At 45.3% G+C, this 15,726-nt stretch overlaps 35 non-coding genes across 35 annotated transcripts; all 35 read left to right on the top strand.

Annotated features, from left to right (window-relative positions):
- Positions 1-684: 684 nt before the first annotated feature.
- On the top strand, positions 685-767 carry Trnal-cag (transfer RNA leucine (anticodon CAG)). The gene has a single exon. It is a non-coding gene; the product is annotated as a tRNA-Leu (tRNA).
- Positions 768-986: 219 nt separating this feature from the next.
- Positions 987-1,069, top strand: Trnal-cag (transfer RNA leucine (anticodon CAG)). The gene has a single exon. It is a non-coding gene; the product is annotated as a tRNA-Leu (tRNA).
- A 68-nt stretch (positions 1,070-1,137) lies between these two features.
- Positions 1,138-1,220, top strand: Trnal-cag (transfer RNA leucine (anticodon CAG)). Its single transcript has one exon. It is a non-coding gene; the product is annotated as a tRNA-Leu (tRNA).
- Positions 1,221-1,888: 668 nt separating this feature from the next.
- Positions 1,889-1,971, top strand: Trnal-cag (transfer RNA leucine (anticodon CAG)). The gene has a single exon. It is a non-coding gene; the product is annotated as a tRNA-Leu (tRNA).
- A 521-nt stretch (positions 1,972-2,492) lies between these two features.
- On the top strand, positions 2,493-2,575 carry Trnal-cag (transfer RNA leucine (anticodon CAG)). Its single transcript has one exon. It is a non-coding gene; the product is annotated as a tRNA-Leu (tRNA).
- A 520-nt stretch (positions 2,576-3,095) lies between these two features.
- On the top strand, positions 3,096-3,177 carry Trnal-cag (transfer RNA leucine (anticodon CAG)). The gene has a single exon. It is a non-coding gene; the product is annotated as a tRNA-Leu (tRNA).
- A 218-nt stretch (positions 3,178-3,395) lies between these two features.
- Trnal-cag (transfer RNA leucine (anticodon CAG)) lies at positions 3,396-3,478 on the top strand. The gene has a single exon. It is a non-coding gene; the product is annotated as a tRNA-Leu (tRNA).
- Positions 3,479-4,303: 825 nt separating this feature from the next.
- Positions 4,304-4,386, top strand: Trnal-cag (transfer RNA leucine (anticodon CAG)). The gene has a single exon. It is a non-coding gene; the product is annotated as a tRNA-Leu (tRNA).
- Positions 4,387-5,206: 820 nt separating this feature from the next.
- Trnal-cag (transfer RNA leucine (anticodon CAG)) lies at positions 5,207-5,289 on the top strand. Its single transcript has one exon. It is a non-coding gene; the product is annotated as a tRNA-Leu (tRNA).
- A 218-nt stretch (positions 5,290-5,507) lies between these two features.
- Positions 5,508-5,590, top strand: Trnal-cag (transfer RNA leucine (anticodon CAG)). The gene has a single exon. It is a non-coding gene; the product is annotated as a tRNA-Leu (tRNA).
- Positions 5,591-5,657: 67 nt separating this feature from the next.
- Trnal-cag (transfer RNA leucine (anticodon CAG)) lies at positions 5,658-5,740 on the top strand. The gene has a single exon. It is a non-coding gene; the product is annotated as a tRNA-Leu (tRNA).
- A 369-nt stretch (positions 5,741-6,109) lies between these two features.
- On the top strand, positions 6,110-6,192 carry Trnal-cag (transfer RNA leucine (anticodon CAG)). Its single transcript has one exon. It is a non-coding gene; the product is annotated as a tRNA-Leu (tRNA).
- A 67-nt stretch (positions 6,193-6,259) lies between these two features.
- Positions 6,260-6,342, top strand: Trnal-cag (transfer RNA leucine (anticodon CAG)). Its single transcript has one exon. It is a non-coding gene; the product is annotated as a tRNA-Leu (tRNA).
- Positions 6,343-6,410: 68 nt separating this feature from the next.
- On the top strand, positions 6,411-6,493 carry Trnal-cag (transfer RNA leucine (anticodon CAG)). The gene has a single exon. It is a non-coding gene; the product is annotated as a tRNA-Leu (tRNA).
- A 218-nt stretch (positions 6,494-6,711) lies between these two features.
- On the top strand, positions 6,712-6,794 carry Trnal-cag (transfer RNA leucine (anticodon CAG)). The gene has a single exon. It is a non-coding gene; the product is annotated as a tRNA-Leu (tRNA).
- A 68-nt stretch (positions 6,795-6,862) lies between these two features.
- Positions 6,863-6,945, top strand: Trnal-cag (transfer RNA leucine (anticodon CAG)). Its single transcript has one exon. It is a non-coding gene; the product is annotated as a tRNA-Leu (tRNA).
- Positions 6,946-7,442: 497 nt separating this feature from the next.
- Positions 7,443-7,525, top strand: Trnal-cag (transfer RNA leucine (anticodon CAG)). Its single transcript has one exon. It is a non-coding gene; the product is annotated as a tRNA-Leu (tRNA).
- A 66-nt stretch (positions 7,526-7,591) lies between these two features.
- On the top strand, positions 7,592-7,674 carry Trnar-ccg (transfer RNA arginine (anticodon CCG)). Its single transcript has one exon. It is a non-coding gene; the product is annotated as a tRNA-Arg (tRNA).
- Positions 7,675-7,890: 216 nt separating this feature from the next.
- On the top strand, positions 7,891-7,976 carry Trnal-uag (transfer RNA leucine (anticodon UAG)). The gene has a single exon. It is a non-coding gene; the product is annotated as a tRNA-Leu (tRNA).
- Positions 7,977-8,044: 68 nt separating this feature from the next.
- On the top strand, positions 8,045-8,127 carry Trnal-cag (transfer RNA leucine (anticodon CAG)). The gene has a single exon. It is a non-coding gene; the product is annotated as a tRNA-Leu (tRNA).
- A 1,125-nt stretch (positions 8,128-9,252) lies between these two features.
- On the top strand, positions 9,253-9,335 carry Trnal-cag (transfer RNA leucine (anticodon CAG)). The gene has a single exon. It is a non-coding gene; the product is annotated as a tRNA-Leu (tRNA).
- Positions 9,336-9,400: 65 nt separating this feature from the next.
- Trnal-cag (transfer RNA leucine (anticodon CAG)) lies at positions 9,401-9,483 on the top strand. The gene has a single exon. It is a non-coding gene; the product is annotated as a tRNA-Leu (tRNA).
- Positions 9,484-10,131: 648 nt separating this feature from the next.
- Positions 10,132-10,214, top strand: Trnal-cag (transfer RNA leucine (anticodon CAG)). The gene has a single exon. It is a non-coding gene; the product is annotated as a tRNA-Leu (tRNA).
- Positions 10,215-10,281: 67 nt separating this feature from the next.
- Trnal-cag (transfer RNA leucine (anticodon CAG)) lies at positions 10,282-10,364 on the top strand. Its single transcript has one exon. It is a non-coding gene; the product is annotated as a tRNA-Leu (tRNA).
- A 64-nt stretch (positions 10,365-10,428) lies between these two features.
- Positions 10,429-10,511, top strand: Trnar-ccg (transfer RNA arginine (anticodon CCG)). Its single transcript has one exon. It is a non-coding gene; the product is annotated as a tRNA-Arg (tRNA).
- A 1,442-nt stretch (positions 10,512-11,953) lies between these two features.
- Trnal-cag (transfer RNA leucine (anticodon CAG)) lies at positions 11,954-12,036 on the top strand. The gene has a single exon. It is a non-coding gene; the product is annotated as a tRNA-Leu (tRNA).
- Positions 12,037-12,104: 68 nt separating this feature from the next.
- Trnal-cag (transfer RNA leucine (anticodon CAG)) lies at positions 12,105-12,187 on the top strand. Its single transcript has one exon. It is a non-coding gene; the product is annotated as a tRNA-Leu (tRNA).
- Positions 12,188-12,406: 219 nt separating this feature from the next.
- On the top strand, positions 12,407-12,489 carry Trnal-cag (transfer RNA leucine (anticodon CAG)). The gene has a single exon. It is a non-coding gene; the product is annotated as a tRNA-Leu (tRNA).
- Positions 12,490-13,458: 969 nt separating this feature from the next.
- Trnal-cag (transfer RNA leucine (anticodon CAG)) lies at positions 13,459-13,541 on the top strand. Its single transcript has one exon. It is a non-coding gene; the product is annotated as a tRNA-Leu (tRNA).
- Positions 13,542-13,606: 65 nt separating this feature from the next.
- Trnal-cag (transfer RNA leucine (anticodon CAG)) lies at positions 13,607-13,689 on the top strand. The gene has a single exon. It is a non-coding gene; the product is annotated as a tRNA-Leu (tRNA).
- A 68-nt stretch (positions 13,690-13,757) lies between these two features.
- Positions 13,758-13,840, top strand: Trnal-cag (transfer RNA leucine (anticodon CAG)). The gene has a single exon. It is a non-coding gene; the product is annotated as a tRNA-Leu (tRNA).
- Positions 13,841-14,035: 195 nt separating this feature from the next.
- On the top strand, positions 14,036-14,118 carry Trnal-cag (transfer RNA leucine (anticodon CAG)). The gene has a single exon. It is a non-coding gene; the product is annotated as a tRNA-Leu (tRNA).
- A 218-nt stretch (positions 14,119-14,336) lies between these two features.
- On the top strand, positions 14,337-14,419 carry Trnal-cag (transfer RNA leucine (anticodon CAG)). Its single transcript has one exon. It is a non-coding gene; the product is annotated as a tRNA-Leu (tRNA).
- A 346-nt stretch (positions 14,420-14,765) lies between these two features.
- Trnal-cag (transfer RNA leucine (anticodon CAG)) lies at positions 14,766-14,848 on the top strand. Its single transcript has one exon. It is a non-coding gene; the product is annotated as a tRNA-Leu (tRNA).
- Positions 14,849-14,916: 68 nt separating this feature from the next.
- Positions 14,917-14,999, top strand: Trnal-cag (transfer RNA leucine (anticodon CAG)). The gene has a single exon. It is a non-coding gene; the product is annotated as a tRNA-Leu (tRNA).
- The last annotated feature ends 727 nt before the right edge of the window (positions 15,000-15,726 follow it).

Below are 15,726 nucleotides of genomic sequence, written 5' to 3' on the forward strand. Positions count from 1 at the left end.
ATCCCGCTCCTGTCAATCTTACATTTTAGGTTTCATTTATAACAGTTTTTAAACTTAAAGAATTTTTACTATTGCACAAACAAGGTAGGATCGCCGAGTGCTCTAAGGCGCTGCGTTCAGGTGGCAGTCTCCCCTGGAGGCGCGGCTTCGAATCCCGCTCCTGTCAATCTTACATTTTAGGTTTCATTTATAACAGTTTTTTTACTTGAAGATTTTCTACTATTCTGCAAACAAAGCAGGATGCCCGAGTACTCTAAAGCGCTCCTTTCGGGGGTAGTCTCCCCTGGAGGCGCGGCTTCGAATCCCGCTCCTGTCAATCTTACATTTTAGGTTTCATTTATAACAGTTTTTTTACTTGAAGATTTTCTACTATTCTGCAAACAAAGCAGGATGGCCGAGTACTCTAAGGCGCTCCTTTCGTGGGCAGTCTCCCCTGGAGGCGCGGGTTCGAATCCCGCTCCTGTCAATGTTACATTTTAGTATTCCTTTGAAATTTTTTTTTACTTAAAGATTTCTTATTATTCCACAAACAAGGCAGGATGGCCGAGTGATATAAGGCGCTGCGTTCAGGTCGCAGTCTCCCCTTTAAGCGCGTTTTCGAATCCCGCTCCTGTCAATCTTACATTTTAGGTTTCATTTACAACAGTTTTTATACATAAAGATTTCTTACTATTCGACAAACAAGGCAGGATGGCCGAGTGGTCTAAGGCGCTGCGTTCAGGTCGCAGTCTCCCCTGGAGGCGCGGGTTCGAATCCCGCTCCTGTCAATGTTACATTTTAGTATTCATTTAAAACTTTTTTTCTACTTAAAGATTTCCTGCTATTCTGCAAACAATACAGGATGGCCGAGTTCTCTAAGGCGCTGCGTTCAGGGGGCAGTCTCCCCTGGAGACGCGGGTTCGAATCCCGCTTCTGTCAATCTTACATTTTAGGTTTCAATTAAAACATTTTTTTCACTTGAAGTTTTATCACAATTCTACAAACAAGGCAGGATGGCCGAGTGGTCTAAGGCGCTGCGTTCAGATCGCAGTCTCCCCTGGAGGCGCCGGTTCAAATCCCGCTTCTGTCAATGTTACATTTTAGGTTTCATTTAAAACATTTTTTTTACTTGAAGATTTCTTACTATTCGACAAACAAGGCAGGATGGCCGAGTGGTCTAAGGCGCTGCGTTCAGGTCGCAGTCTCTCCTGGGGGCGCGGGTTAGAATCCCGCTCCTGTCAATGATTCATTTTAGGTTTCATTAAAAACATTTTTTTTACTTGAAGATTTCTTACTATTCCGCAAACAAGGCAGGATCGCCGAGTGGTCTAAGGCGCTGCGTTCAGCGGGCAGTCTCCCCTGGAGGCGCGGGTTCGAATCCCGCTCCTGTCAATCTTACATTTTAGGTTTCATTTACAACAGTTTGTTTAATTGAAGATTTCTTACCATTATTCAAACAAGGCAGGATCGCCGAGTGTTATAAGGCGCTGCTTTCAGCTCGCAGTCTCCCCTGGGAGCGCGGGTTCGAATCCCGCTTCTGGCATTCTTACATTTTAGGTTTAATTTAAACAGTTTTTTCACTTGAAGATTTCTTACTATTCTGCAAACAATGCAGGATGGCCGAGTGGTCTAAGGCGCTGCGTTCAGGTCGCAGTCTCCCCCGAAGGCGCGTTTCGAATCCCGCTCCTGTCAATGTTACATTTTAGTATTCATTTAAAACTTTTTTTTGACTTAAAGATTTCTTATTATTCCACAAACAAGCAGGATGGCCGAGTGATATAAGGCGCTGCGTTCAGGTCGCAGTCTCCCCTTTAGGCGCGTTTTCGAATCCCGCTCCTGTCAATCTTACATTTTATGTTTCAGTACACCAGTTTTTTTACTTGAAGATTTCTTATTATTCCACAAACAAGGCAGGATGGCCGAGTGGTCTAAGGCGCTGCGTTCAGGTCGCAGTCTCCCCTGGAGTCGCGGGTTCGAATCCCGCTCCTGTCAATGTTACATTTTAGTATTCATTTAAAACTTTTTTTTTACTTAAAGATTTCTTATTATTCCACAAACAAGGCAGGATGGCCGAGTGATATAAGGCGCTGCGTTCAGGTCGCAGTCTCCCCTGGGAGCGCTGGTTCGAATCCCGCTTCTGGCATTCTTACATTTTAGGTTTCATTTATAACAGTTTTTTTACTTGAAGATTTCTTACTATTCTGCAAACAAGGCAGGATGGCCGAGTACTCTAAGGCGCTCCTTTCGGGGGGCAGTCTCCCCTGGAGGCGCGGGTTCGAATCCCGCTCCTGTCAATGTTACATTTTAGTATTCATTTGAAACTTTTTTTTTACTTAAAGATTTCTTATTATTCCACAAACAAGGCAGGATGGCCGAGTGATATAAGGCGCTGCGTTCAGGTCGCAGTCTCCCCTTTAAGCGCGTTTTCGAATCCCGCTCCTGTCAATCTTACATTTTAGGTTTCATGTACAACAGTTTTTATACTTAAAGATTTCTTACTATTCGGCAAACAAGGCAGGATGGCCGAGTGGTCTAAGGCGCTGCGTTCAGGTCGCAGTCTCCCCTGGAGGCGCGGGTTCGAATCCCGCTCCTGTCAATGATTCATTTTAGGTTTCATTTAAAACATTTTTTTTACTTGAAGATTTCTTACTATTCCGCAAACAAGGTAGGATCGCCGAGTGCTCTAAGGCGCTGCGTTCAGGTGGCAGTCTCCCCTGGAGGCGCGGCTTCGAATCCCGCTCCTGTCAATCTTACATTTTAGGTTTCATTTATAACAGTTTTTAAACTTAAAGAATTTTTACTATTGCACAAACAAGGTAGGATCGCCGAGTGCTCTAAGGCGCTGCGTTCAGGTGGCAGTCTCCCCTGGAGGCGCGGCTTCGAATCCCGCTCCTGTCAATCTTACATTTTAGGTTTCATTTATAACAGTTTTTTTACTTGAAGATTTCCTACTATTCTACAAACAAAGCAGGATGGCCGAGTACTCTAAGGCGCTCCTTTCGGGGGTAGTCTCCCCTGCAGGCGCGGGTTCGAATCCCGCTCCTGTCAATGTTTTATTTTAGTATTCATTTTGAACAGTTTTTTTACTTAAAGATTTCTTATCGTTCCACAAACAAGGCAGGATGGCCGAGTGGACTAAGGCGCTGCGTTCAGGTCGCAGTCTCCCTTTAGGCGCGTGTTCGAATCCCGCTCCTGTCAATCTTATATTTTAGGTTTCATTTACAACAGTTTTTAAACTTAAAGATTTCTTATCGTTCCACAAACAAGGCAGGATGGCCGAGTAATCTAAGGTGCATCGTTCATGTCGTAGTCTCCCCTGGAGCCGCGGGTTCGAATACCGCTTCTGTCAATGTTTTATTTTAGGTTTCATTTTCAACAGTTTTTTGCTTCAAGATTTTTTATTATTCCACAAACAAGGCAGGATGGCCCAGTGGTCTAAGGCGCTGCGTTCAGGTCGCAGTCTCCCCTGGAGGCGCGGGTTCGACTCTCGCTTCTCTCAATGTTACATTTTAAGTTTCATTTAAAACATTTTTTTACTTGAAGATTTCTTACTATTCCACAAACAAGGCAGGATCGCCGAGTGCTCTAAGGCGCTGCGTTCAGGGGGCAGTCTCCCCTGGAGGCGCTGGTTCGAATCCCGCTCCTGTCAATGTTACATTTTATGTTTCATTACACCAGTTTTTTTACTTGAAGATTTCTTACTATTCCACAAACAAACCATGATCGCCGAGTGGTTTAATGCGCTGCGTTCAGGTCGCAGTCTCCCCTGGGAGTGCGGGTTCGAATCCCGCTTCAGTCAATCTTACATTTCAGATTTCATTTACCCCAGTTTTTTCTTGAAGATTTCTTATTATTCCACAAACGAGGCAGGATGTCCGAGTGATCTAAGGCGCTGCGTTCAGGTCGCAGTCTCCCCAGGAGGCGCGGGTTCGAATCTTCGAATCCCGCTTCAGGCAATCTTATATTTTAAGTTTAATTTAAACAGTTTTTTTACTTGAAGATTTCCTGCTATTCTGCAAACACTGCAGGATGGCCGAGTTCTCTAAGGCGTTGCGTTCAGGGGACAGTCTCCCTTGGAGACGCGGGTTCGAATCCCGCTCCTGTCAATAATTGATTTTTGGATTCATTTAAAACATTTTTTTACATAAAGATTTCTTACTATTCCACAAACAAGGCTGGATCGCCGAGTGCTCTAAGGCGTTGCGTTCAGGGGGCAGTCTCCCCTGAAGGCGCGGGTTCGAATCCCGCTTCTGTCAATCTTACATTTTAGGTTTCAATTAAAACATTTTTTTCACTTGAAGATTTCTTACTATTCGACAAACAAGGCAGGATGGCCGAGTGGTCTAAGGCGCTGCGATCAGGTCGCAGTCTCCCCTGGAGGCGCGGGTTAGGATCCCGCTCCTGTCAATGATTCATATTAGGTTTCATTTAAAACATTTTTTTTACTTGAAGATTTCTTACTATTCCGCAAACAAGGCAGGATCGCCGAGTGCTCTAAGGCGCTGCGTTCAGGGGGCAGTCTCCCCTGGAGGCGCGGGTTCGAATCCCGCTCCTGTCAATCTTACATTTTAGGTTTCATTTACAACAGTTTGTTTAATTGAAGATTTCTTACCATTATTCAAACAAGGCAGGATCGCCGATTGGTCTAAGGCGCTGCGTTCAGGTCGCAGTCTCCCCTGGGAGCGCGGGTTCGAATCCCGCTTCTGGCATTCTTACATTTTAGGTTTAATTTAAACAGTTTTTTTACTTGAAGATTTCCTACTATTCTGCAAACAATGCAGGATGGCCGAGTGGTCTAAGGCGCTGCGTTCAGGTCGCAGTCTCCCCCGGACGCGCGCTTCGAATCCCGCTCCTGTCAATCTTACATTTTAGGTTTCATTTATAACAGCTTTTTACTTGAAGATTTCCTACTATTCTGCAAACAAGGCAGGATGGCCAAGTACTCTAAGGCGCTCCTTTCGGTGGGCAGTCTCCCCTGGAGGCGCGGGTTCGAATCCCGCTCCTGTCAATGTTACATTTTAGTATTCATTTAAAACTTTTTTTCTACTTAAAGATTTCTTATTATTCCACAAACAAGGCAGGATGGCCGAGTGATATAAGGCGCTGCGTTCAGGTCGCAGTCTCCCCTTTAAGCGCGTTTTCGAATCCCGCTCCTGTCAATCTTACATTTTAGGTTTCATTTACAACAGTTTTTAAACTCAAAGATTTTTTACTATTGCACAAACAAGGCAGGATGGCCGAGTGGTCTAAGGCGCTGCGTTCAGGTCGCCGTCTCCCCTGGAAGCGCGGGTTCGAATCCCGCTCCTTTCAATGTTAAATTTTAGTATTCATTTTGAACAGTTTTTTTATTTAAAGATTTCTTATCGTTCCACAAACAATGCAGGATGGCCCAGTGGATTAAGGCGCTGCGTTCAGGTCGCAGTCTCCCTAGAGGCGCGTGTTCGAATCCCGCTTCTGTCAATCTTACATTTTAGGTTTCATTTACAACAATTTTTATACTTAAAGATTTCTTACTATTCGGCAAACAAGGCAGGATGGCCGTGTGGTCTAAGGCGCTGCGTTCAGGTCGCAGTCTCCACTGGAGGCGCGGGTTCGAATCCCGCTCTTGTCAATGTTACATTTTATTATTCATTTTCAACTGTTTTTTGGTTAAAGATTTCTTATTATTCCACAAACAAGACAGGATAGCCGAGTGGTCTAAGGCGCTGCGTTCAGGTCGCAGTCTCCCCTGGAGGCGCGGGTTCGAATACCGCTCCTGTCAATCTTACATTTTAGGTTTCATTTTAAACAGTTTTTTTACTTAAAGATTTCTTATTATTCCACAAACAAGGCAGGATGGCCGAGTGATATAAGGCGCTGCGTTCAGGTCGCAGTATCCCCTTTAGGCGCGTTTTCGAATCCCGCTCCTGTCAATCTTACATTTTAGGTTTCATTTTGAACAGTTTTTTTACTTAAAGATTTCTTATCGTTCCACAAACAATGCAGGTTGGCCCAGTGGACTAAGGCGTTGCGTTCAGGTCGCAGTCTCCCTAGAGGCGCGTGTTCGAATCCCGCTTCTGTCAATCTTACAGTTTAGGATTCATTTACAACAGTTTTTATACTTAAAGATTTCTTACTATTCGGCAAACAAGGCAGGATGGTCGTGTGGTCTAAGGCGCTGCGTTCAGGTCGCAGTCTCCACTGGAGGCGCGGGTTCGAATCCCGCTCTTGTAAATGTTACATTTTAATATTCATTTTCAACTGTTTTTTAGTTAAAGATTTCTTATTATTCCAGAAACAAGACAGGATAGCCGAGTGGTCTAAGGCGCTGCGTTCAGGTCGCAGTCTCCCCTGAAGGCGCGGGTTCGAATACCGCTCCTGTCAATCTTACATTTTAGGTTTCATTTTAAACAGTTTTTTTACTTAAAGATTTGTTACTATTCCACAAACAAGGCAGGATTGCCGAGTGGTCTAAGGCGCTGCGTTCAGGTCGCAGTCTCCCCTGGAGGCGCGGGTTCGAATCCCGCTTCTGTCAATGCTACATTTTAGGTTTCATTTTCAACAGTTTTTTTGCTTGAAGATTTTTTATTATTCCACAAACAAGGCAGGATGGCCCAGTTGTCTAAGTCGCTGCGTTCAGGTCGCAGTCTCCCCTGGAGGCACGGGTTCGACTCTCGCTCCTGTCAAAGTTACATTTTAAGTGTCATTTAAAACATTTTTTTACTTGAAGATTTCCTACTATTCGACAAACAAGGCAGGATTGCCGAGTGCTCAAAGGCGCTGCGTTCAGGTCGCAGTCTCCCCTGGAGGCGCGGGTTCCAATCCCGCTCCTGTCAATGTTACATTTTAGGTTTCATTTGAAACATTTTTTTTACGTGAAGATTTCCTACTATTCCACAAACAAGACAGGATGGCCGAGTGGTCTAAGGCGCTGCGTTCAGGTCGCAGTCTCCCCTAGAGGCGCGGGTTCGAATCCCGTTCCTGTCAATCTTAGATTTTAGGTTTCATTTACACCATTTTTTTTACTTGAAGATTTCTTATTATTCCACAAACAAGGCAGGATGGCCGAGTGGTCTAACGCGCTGCGTTCAGGTCGCAGTCTCACCTGAATGCGCGTGTTGGAATCCCGCTCCTGTCGCGATTACAATTAAGGTTTCATTTACAACAGTATTTTTACTTGAAGATTTGTTACAATTATTTAAACCAGGCGCTGCGTTCAGGTCGCAGTCTTCCCTAGAGGCGCGGGTTCCAATCCCGCTTCTGTCAATGTTACATTTTAGGTTTCATTTTCAAAAGTGTTTTTACTTAAAGATTTCTTATTATTCCACAAACAAGGCAGGATGGCCGAGTGGTCTAAGGCGCTGCGTTCAGCTCCCAGTCTCCCCTTGAGGCGCTGATTCGAAGCCCGTTCCTGTCAACGTTACATTGTAGCTTTCATTTACAACAGTTTTTTTACTTGAAGATTTCCTACTATTCTACAACAAGACAGGATGGCCGAGTGGTCAAAGGCGCTTCGTTCAGGTCGCAGTCTCCCCTGGAGGCGCGGGTTCGAATCCCTCTCCTGTCAATGTTACATTTCAGTTTCATTTACACCATTTTTTTACTTGAAGATTTCTTATTATTCCATAAACAAGGCAGGATGGCCGAGTGGTCTAAGGCCCTGCGTTCCGGTCGCAGTTTCCCCTGGAGGCGCGGGTTCGAAACCCGCTTCTGTTAATTTTACATTATAGGTTTCATTTTCATCAGTTTTTTTAGTTGAAGATTTCATAATATTCTGCAAACAAGGCAGTATGGCCGAGTGCTCTAAGGCGCTGCGTTCTGGGGACAGTCTTCCCTGGATGCGCGGGTTCGAATCCCGCTCCTGTCAGTCTTACATTTTAGGTTTCATTACACCAGTTTTTTTACTTGAAGATTTCTTACAATTCAAAAAAAGGCAGGATGGCCGAGTGGTCTAAGGCGCTGCGTTTAGGTCGCAGTCTGATCCCCTGGAGGCGCGGGTTCCAATCCCGCTCCTGTCAATGTTACATTTTAGGTTTCATTTGAAACAGTTTTTTTACTTGAAGATTTCCTGCTATTGTACAAACAAGGCCGGAAGGCCGAGTGGTCTAAGGCGCTGCGTTCAGGTCGCAGTCTCCCCTGGAGGCGCGGGTTCCAATCCCGCTCCTGTCAATGTTACATTTTAGGTTTCATTTGAAACAGTTTTTTTACGTGAAGATTTCCTACTATTCCACAAACAAGGCAGGATGGCCGAGTGGTCTAAGGCGCTGCGTTCAGGTCGCAGTCTCCCCTAGAGGCGCGGGTTCCAGTCCCGCTTCTTTCAATGTTACATTTTAGGTTTCATTTTCAACAGTTTTTTTTACTTGAATATTTCTTATTATTCCATAAACAAGGCAGGAGTGCCGAGCGGTCTAAGGCGCTGCGTTCAGGTCGCAGTCTCCCCTAGAGGCGCGGGTTCCAGTCCCGCTTCTGTCAATGTAACATTTTAGGTTTCATTTAAAACAGTTTTTTTACTTGAAGATTTCTTATTATTCCACAAACAAGGCAGGATGGCCGAGTGGTCTAAGGCGCTCCGTTCAGGTCGCAGTCTCCCCTAGAGTAGCGGGTTCGAATCCCGCTCCTGTCAATGTTACATTTTAGGTTTCATTTACAACAGTTTTTTTACTTGAAGATTTCTTATTATTCCACAAACAAGGCAGGATGGCCGAGTGGTCTAAGGCCCAGCGTTCAGGTCGCAGTCTCCCCTTGAGTCGCGGGTTTGAATCCCGCTCCTGTCAATCTTACATTTTAGGTTTCATTTAAAACAGTTTTTTTACTTGAAGATTTCTTATTATTCCACAAACAAGGCAGGATGGCCGAGTGCTCTAAGGCGCTGCGTTCATGTCGTAGTCTCCCCTAGAGGCGCGGATTCGAATCCCGCTCCTGTCAATGTTACATTTTAGGTTTCATTTAGAACAGTTTTTTTATTTGAAGATTTCTTATTATTCTACAAACAAGGCAGGATGGCCGAGTGCTCTAAGACGCTGCGTTCATGTCGTAGTCTCCCCTGGAGGCGCGGATTCGAATCCCGCTCCTGTCAATGTTACATTTTAGGTTTCATTTACAACAGTTTTTTTATTTGAAGATTTCTTATTATTCTACAAACAAGGCAGGATGGCCGAGTGCTCTAAGGCGCTGCGTTCATGTCGTAGTCTCCCCTGGAGGTGCGGATTCGAATACCGCTCCTGTCAATCTTACATTTTAGGTTTCATTTTCAACAGTTTTTTTACTTGTAGATTTCCTACTATTCTACAAGAAGGCAGGATGGTCGAGTGGTCTAAGGCGCTGCGTTCAGGTCTCAGTCTCCCCTGGAGTCGCGGGTTCGAATCCCGCTCCTGTCAATGTTACATTTTAGTTTCATTTACACCATTTTTTTACTTAAAGATTTCCTACTATTCTAGAACAAGGCAGGATGGCCGAGTGGTCTAAGGCGATGCGTTCAGGTCGCAGTCTCCCCTAGAGGCGCTGGTTCGAATCCCGCTCCTGTCAATGTTACATTTAAATTTTCATTTTCAACAGTTTTTTCACTAAAAGATTTCTTACTATTCGACAAACAAGACAGGTTGGCCGAGTGGTCTAAGGCCCTGCGTTCAGGTCACAGTCTCCCCTGGTGGCGTGAGTTCGAATCCCGCTTCTGTCAATGTTGCATATTAGGTTTCATTTTCAACAGTTTTTTTACTTGAAGTTTGTCACTATTATTTAAACCAGGCGTTGCGTTCAGGTCGCAGTCTCCCCTAGAGGCGCGGGTTCCAGTCCCGCTTCTGTCAATGTTACATTTTAGGTTTCATTTTCAACAGTTTTTTTTACTTGAGGATTTCCTACTATTCTACAATCAAGCCAGGATGGCCGAGTGGTCTAAGGCGCTGCCTTCAGGTCGCAGTCTTCCATGGAGGCGCGTGTTCGAATCCCGCTCCTGTCAATCTTACATTTTAGGTTTCTTTACACCAGTTTTTTCACTTGAAGATTTCTTATTATTCCACAAACAAGGCAGGATGGCCGAGTGGTCTAAGGCGCTGCCTTCAGTTCGCAGTCTTCCATGGAGGCGCGTGTTCGAATCCCACTCCTGTCAATCTTACATTTTAGGTTTCATTTACAACAGTTTTTTTACTTGAAGATTTCTTATTATTCCACAAACAAGGCAGGATGTCCGAGTGGTCTAAGACGCTGCGTTCAGGTCCCAGTCTCCCCTGGAGGCGCGGGTTCGAGTCCCGCTCCTGTCAATCTTACATTTTAGGTTTAATTTAAAACAATTTTTTACTTGAAGATTTCCAACTATTCTACAATCAAGGCAGGGTGGCCGAGTGGTCTAAGACGCTGCGTTCAGGTCGCAGTCTCCCCTGGAGGCGCGGGTTCGAATCCCGCTCCTGTAAATGTTACATTTTAGTATTCATTTAAAACATTTTTTTACAAGATTTCTTATTATTCCACAAACAAGGCAGGATGGCCGAATGGTCTAAGGCCCTGCGTTCCGGTCGCAGTTTCCCCTGGAGGCGCGGGTTCAAATCCCGCTTCTGTTTCTTCTTTCGTTTGTCAAACACGGAGCTCTGTTGACGAGATTTCAGAGTGTCATTGTCGAGGTCTCTGAGGCCTCGTTCCCCATGGGGTGGATGGTAGGTGGTACATTCCTCCACGATGTGGTCCACAGTTTGGTGTTGGGCGCCACATATGCAAGCTGGATTGTCGGTCAAGCCCCACTTCAGCATCGACGCTCCGAAATAGCCGACTCCAGTGCGGAGGCGGTTAAGATTAACCCACTGTCGCCGTGGAAGGTCCAGGCCTGTTACTTCATAAGGGCTGTCTATGTAGCGATGTAATCTTGTTTGTGGTGCTGTTGACCACCTCTTCGTCCACCGGTTCTTTACCCAGGTGTCCTTGGACATGCCATCTCTGACAACCTGTAGCATCGTCTTTGCCTGGGCAGCAAAGGAGTGCCTCGATTTAAGGCGTTGATGGCAAGTCTTATTAGTGAGAACTCTGTACAGTAGATGTTGTTTGTTGCAGAGCGTTTTTCTACAGAGGGCTAGGGTCGCTGCCTCTCGGCGGATGTCAGGCGGTGCTATGCCGGCCAGCACGGACAGCTGCTCGGTTGGCGTGGCACGTAGGCAGCCGGATATGACACGCAACGCACTATTAAGGGTAGTGTCCACCTTCTTAGCGTGGCTACTTCGGCACCACACAGGGGCACAGTACTCAGCAGCGGATAGAACCAGTGCCTGGACAGATATACGCAGCACCTTAGTTGAGCCTCCCCATGCATTAGCGGCCAGGCGGCGTATAAGCGCAATGCGAGCGGTTGCCTTCGCCCTGACGCTGTCGACGTGATGCTTGAACGTCAGCGTTCTGTCAAGCTTGACCCCGAAGTATGTGGGGAGCATTATGCTGCAACAACGTGTTGTTGACTGGGATGTTTGTAGTACGCTTGGCTTCCCTGTTATTTAGGTGGAACATTGTGGCCATAGTTTTCCCCATGCTTAATTTTAGTCTCCAATTCTTGAAGTAGGACGACAGGATCCCCATGTCTGCGGTGAGACCTTCTTCGGCTTCGCCCCATGTTGGCTTGCTGAGTACATGTTGGCTTGCCGCTTCTGTTAATTTTACATTATAGGTTTCATTTTCAACAGTTTTTTTACTTGAAGATTTCATAATATTCTGCAAACAAGGCGGTATGGCCGAGTGCTCTAAGGCGCTGCGTTCAGGGGGAAGTCTTCCCTGGAGGCGCGGGTTCGAATCCCGCTCCTGTCAATCTTACATTTTAGGTTTCATAACACCAGTTTTTTTACTTAAAGATTTCTTATTATTCAAAAACAAGGCAGTATGGCCGAGTGATCTAAGGTGCTGCGTTTAGGTCGCAGTCTCCCCTGGAGGCGCGGATTCCAATCCCGCTCCTGTCAATGTTACATTTTAGGTTTCATTTGAAACAGTTTTTTTACTTGAAGATTTCCTGCTATTGTACAAACAAGGCCGGATGGCCGAGTGGTCTAAGGCGCTGCGTTCAGGTTGCAGTCTCCCCTGGAGGCGCGGTTTCGAATCCCGCTTCTGTCAATGTTACATTTAAGGTTTCATTTAAAACAGTTTTTTTACTTGAAGATTTCCTACTATTCCACAAACAAGGCAGGGTGGCCGAGTGGTCTAAGGCGCTGCGTTCAGGTCGCAGTCTCCCCTAGAGGCGCGGGTTCCAGTCCCGCTTCTGTCAATGTTACATTTTAGGTTTCATTTTCAACAGTTTTTTTTACTTGAAGATTTCTTATTATTCCATAAACAAGGCAGGAGTGCCGAGTGGTCTAAGGCGCTGCGTTCAGGTCGCAGTCTCACCTGGATGCGCGGGTTTGAATCCCGCTCCTGTCAATGTAACATTTAATGTTTCATTTAAAACAGTTTTTTACTTGAAGATTTCCTACTATTCTACAAAGAAAGCAGGATGGCCGAGTGGTCTAAGGCGCTGCGTTCAGGTCGTAGTCTCCCCTGGATGCGCGGGTTCGAATCCCGCTTCTGTTAATGTTACATGTTAGGTTTCATTTTTAACAGTTTTTATACTTTAAGATTTCTTACTATCATTTAAACCAGGCAGGATGGCCGAGTGATCTAAGGCGCTGCGTTCAGGTCGCAGTCTCCCCTGGAGCCGCGGATTCGAATACCGCTCCTGTCAATCTTACATTTTAGGTTTCATTTACAACAGTTTTTTTACCTAAAGATTTCTTATTATTCCACAAACAAGGCAGGATGGCCGAGTGCTCTAAGGCGCTGCCTTCAGGTCGCAATCCCCTAGAGGAGCGGGTTCGAATCCCGCTCCTGTCAATGTTACATTTTAGGTTTCATTTACAACAGTTTTTTTACTTGAAGATTTCTTATTATTCCACAAACAAGGCAGTATGGCCGAGTGGTCTAAGGCTCTGCGTTCAGGTCGCAGTCTCCCCTTGATGCGCGGGTTCGAATCCCGCTCCTGTCAATCTTACATTTTAGGTTTCATTTAAAACTTTTTTTTACTTGAAGATTTTTTATTATTCCACAAACAAGCCAGGATGGCCGAGTGCTCTAAGGCGCTGCGTTCAGGTCGCAGTCTCCCCTAAAGCCGCGGGTTCGAATCCCGCTCCTGTGAATCGTACATTTTAGGTTTCATTTAAAACAGTTTTTTTATTTGAAGATTTCTTATTATTCTACACACAAGGCAGGATGGCCGAGTGCTCTAAGGCGCTGCGTTCATGTCGTAGTCTCCCCTGGAGGCGCGGATTCGAATACCGCTCCTGTCAATCTTACATTTTAGGTTTCATTTACAACAGTTTTTTTACTTGAAGATTTCTTATTATTCCACAAACAAGGCAGGATGGCCGAGTGGTCTAAGGCGCTGCCTTCATGTCGTAGTCTCCCCTGGAGGCGCGGATTCGAATCCCGCTCCTGTCAACGTTACATTTTAGGTTTCATTTTCAACAGTTTTTTTACTTGTAGATTTCCTACTATTCTAAACAAGGCAGGATGGCCGAGTGGTCTAAGGCGCTGCGTTCAGGTCGCAGTCTCCCCTGGAGGCGCGGGTTCGAATCCCGCTCCTGTCAATGTTACATTTTAGTTTCATTTACACCATTTTTTTACTTAAAGATTTCTTGCTATTCTACAACAAGGCACGATGTCCGAGTGGTCTAAGGCGATGCGTTCAGGTCGCAGTCTCCCCTGGAGGCGCGGGTTCGAATCCCGCTCCTGTCAATGTTACATTTTAGGTTTCATTTTCAACAGTTTTTTCACTTAAAGATTTCTTACTATTCGACAAACAGGGCAGGTTGGCCGAGTGGTCTAAGGCCCTGCGTTCAGGTCGCGGTCTCCCCTGGAGGCGCGGGTTCGAATCCCGCTTCTGTCAATGTTGCATATTAGGTTTCATTTTCAACAGTTTTTTTACTTCAAATTTGTCACTATTATTTAAACCAGGCGCTGCGTTCAGGTCGCAGTCTCCCCTAGAGTCGCGGGTTCCAATCACGCTTCTGTCAATGTTACATTTTAGGTTTCATTTTCAACAGTTTTTTTACTTGAGGATTTCCTACTATTCTACAATCAAGCCAGGATGGCCGAGTGGTCTAAGGCGCTGCGTTCAGGTCGCAGTCTTCCATGGAGGCGCGTGTTCGAAACCCGCTCCTGTCAATCTTACATTTTAGGTTTCTTTACACCAGTTTTTTTACTTGAAGATTTCTTATTATGCCACAAACAAGGCAGGATGGCCGAGTGGTCTAAGGCGCTGCGTTCAGCTCCCAGTCTCCCCTGTACGCTCGGGTTCAAATCCCACTCCTGTCAATCTTACATTTTAGGTTTCATTTACAACAGTTTTTTTACTTGAAGATTTCTTATTATTCCATAAACAAGGCAGGATGGCCGAGTGGTCTAAGGCGATGCGTTCAGGTCGCAGTCTCCCCTGGAGGCGCGGGTTCGAATCCCGCTCCTGTCAATGTTACATTTTAGGTTTCATTTTAAACAGTGTTTTCACTTAAAGATTTCTTACTATTCGACAAACAGGGCAGGTTGGCCGAGTGGTCTAAGGCCCTGCGTTCAGGTCGCAGTCTTCCATGGAGGCGCGTGTTCGAAACCCGCTCCTGTCAATCTTACATTTTAGGTTTCATTTTCAACAGTTTTTTTACTTGAAATTTGTCACTATTATTTAAACCAGGCGCTGCGTTCAGGTCGCAGTCTCCCCTAGAGGCGCGGGTTCCAATCCCGCTTCTGTCAATGTTACATTTTAGGTTTCATTTTCAACAGTTTTTTTACTTGAGGATTTCCTACTATTCTACAATCAAGCCAGGATGGCCGAGTGGTCAAAGGCGCTGCGTTCAGGTCGCAGTCTTCCATGGAGGCGCGTGTTCGAAACCCGCTCCTGTCAATCTTACATTTTAGGTTTCATTTACAACAGTTTTTTTTCTTGAAGATTTCTTATTATTCCACAAACAAGGCAGGATGGCCGAGTGGTCTAAGGCGCTGCGTTCAGGTCGCAGTCTCCCCAGGAGGCGCGGATTCGAATCCCGCTCCTGTCAATTTTACATTTTAGGTTTTATTTAAAACTGTTCTTTTACTTGAAGATTTCTTACTATCCTACTACAACTTAGTTTGTTAAAAACAGGCTAAAAATAGGTTTTGCGGGAAGACTGTTGAAGATACCGTGAACCAAACGGTAGAAACTCGCCCTTGTTTGGTTATATGCATTTTAGCAAAAATAGGCCGCGGGCCGGATTAAATCGCTTGGCGGGCCGGCTCGCGTGCCATATATTGCCCAGGTCTGCTTTAGCATATTTGGTAATACTGCTTTGGTTAAAGGTTTCTTACTGTTCTTTACATAGAGCAGGATATTATTACCGAGTGGTTCGAAGAGCTGCGTTGAGACCGTAGTCTTCCTGGAGGCGCCAGTTCGAATTTCTGTCCTGTAAATTTCATATTTTAGGCTTCGTTCGATAAAGGTTTTTGCCTGAATATTTATTTCTACCCTTAAAAACAAGCCAGGATGGCCGGGTGTCAGGCGCTACGATTAGATGACTATCTCCCCTACAGTTCTCAATTGAATAATTTTGCGTTTAAACGCACATGCCTTGGTGTAACACAACTGATTTGAACTTTATTTAAAGTTATATCACATGGACAATGTGAGAAACTGACATGACATGAAGTTTTACATAATCCTTCGCAAATTTCGCATTTAAAACTTCTAAATGGCGAATTTCCTTCGGTCTAATAGATTCAAGCTTTGTTTGGTTGATATATAAACCC

This window comes from Ascidiella aspersa, chromosome 8 (assembly GCF_963924565.1).
Source record: "Ascidiella aspersa chromosome 8, kaAscAspe10.2, whole genome shotgun sequence".
Classification (NCBI taxonomy): Eukaryota; Metazoa; Chordata; class Ascidiacea; order Phlebobranchia; family Ascidiidae; genus Ascidiella; species Ascidiella aspersa.